General features: G+C 31.2%; 1 long non-coding RNA gene across 1 annotated transcript; it reads right to left on the reverse strand.

The window, feature by feature from the left end:
• Positions 1–419: 419 nt before the first annotated feature.
• On the reverse strand, positions 420–1,579 carry LOC132605488 (uncharacterized). Its single transcript, XR_009569200.1, has 2 exons — positions 1,231–1,579; positions 420–572 (listed from the first exon to the last, which is right to left on the reverse strand). It is a non-coding gene; the product is annotated as an uncharacterized LOC132605488 (long non-coding RNA).
• Between the last annotated feature and the right edge of the window lie 352 nt (positions 1,580–1,931).

Genomic DNA, 1,931 nt, shown 5'->3' on the forward strand with positions numbered 1-1,931 from the left:
TTTCACTCACAAAACTTCAAAATTTTCCAAGTAAAATGCATGCCCAAACACAACTTCAAGTTTCAAAATCACAACTTCAAAAATTCAGATTTTCGATTTTCGAGTTTCAACTTTCAAAATCTATGACCAAATGATAGCTTAGGTGTCATTCTCATTAAAAAGGTCACCCTGATATGCACAAACCAAAAGGAGTTCCATGGTAAATTTGGGGAGAGGTATTATTCTCGTGCTACTATAAATTGTCCAATATTTTCAATTACACACCACCATTAAAAATACTAAGTCCACTACACAATTTTTTACAAATTTGTGTACAATAATCGTCAAATTTTAAGCTTGTTTCCATTCTATGCATTTATAATTCTTTTCGTGAGGAAGAGAATGTGATGGGGGTGCAAGACTAACACCATTTCTTGGCATTCACTAAAGAGGATTTTGAATAAATGAGAAAAATGTCTCAAACATATACCCCAAAATTAATATAACTTGAAACAACAACAAAGACATACTCTTTTATCACGAGCTTGAATTTACCCAAATTTTTCCTCTTGTGCATCCACTCCAACAGCTCCCTATAGTGGGTGAAAAAAAAAAATCAAAGGAGATTTTCAACAATCAAATTGATGAAGTTCAGACATAATACTTCTATCTTTTCCTTAGGTACAAGGGGATACCATAGTTTCATGTAGATTTTTTATCGGAGAATAAGTTGTTCACAATCTACTGTAGCTGACGTCAGACATAAGTGAGACACATGTTGTAAAAGCACATACGAATCTAACATTTAAATCAAGTTTGATGGTTTTGTCAAAATAGATACTCAAATAATATAAGTAGAAAATAAATTTGATAGTTTTCTCACAATAGATATTGGGAATTCATCACATATAAACTTATAAAGAAAGTGCTACTAATAGAACTCTAAGGTTACAATGTCGACAGTCAAGTAACATGTCTCATGTTCTAAGGACATATTCTATTTTTCATTTTAGCTAATTCAAATCAAAAGTTCCTCTGTTTCTAAATCAATCTTATGTAAGATCGAAGAGCACAAAAATGATTTCAAACTTAAGCAGAAAAAAAAAGTTCCCCAATTTTTCATTTTCCATAAACTATTTTAATGGATATTTACTATCATGAACATTTTTTTTTTTAAATAAAAAAAAAAACCAAAAGACATTCCAAGGCGAAATTAGAACAGAAGAAAGAAACAGAGAAAATAAAAAGGACCTGATTTGAGAGCACATCCATATAAGTTCACCATCACCATAAAGATGAGTTTTTTTGTGCAGCCACTAATGAAACAAGAAAGATGGAAAAGACTGCTGTCTTTTTACACACGATTGGAAAGAGATTTTGTATGGTAATTTAGATTGTCGAGTTTTTTGAAGAGAAATGTTAAGATTTGAAGATTCAAGGAAGAGAATGAGGAGCTGAAAGTTCGTGACTTTTTTGAGATTAATCACATGGAGAAAAGAAGAAATTTAGCAGAGAGACTGTGAGCGTGGCACTGATAGTGGTAGGGGGGGTCCTAGGGACATACACAAATTACAAACAACACGTGGGGATAAAAAAAAGTTATTCACTTTGTTCCGAAATAATTGTAATTTAGTAGTCATTTAGCCATGAAAATCGAATATTTTTCATTTTTTTGAAATTTTGAAGTTGGAGTTGAAGATGGAGTTGTGTTTGGTTATAGTTTTTGTAAAGAATATTTGGTTGTTTGAATATAGTGAAAGTGAAAAAAGTGAAAATAAGATTTTAGGTGTTTTCTAAATTCCAAATAAAATTTCAAGTTGTATTTGGAATTTTCATGCCAAACACTGATTTTCAAATAAAGTGGAAAAAATCGGGAAAAGGTGAAAGTTCTCATGGCTGAACGGGTCCTTAAATTTGAAAAACAACTTATAACTTATTTCCCAACTCACTTT

Source organism: Lycium barbarum, chromosome 8, assembly GCF_019175385.1.
Source record: "Lycium barbarum isolate Lr01 chromosome 8, ASM1917538v2, whole genome shotgun sequence".
Lineage (NCBI taxonomy): Eukaryota > Viridiplantae > Streptophyta > Magnoliopsida > Solanales > Solanaceae > Lycium > Lycium barbarum.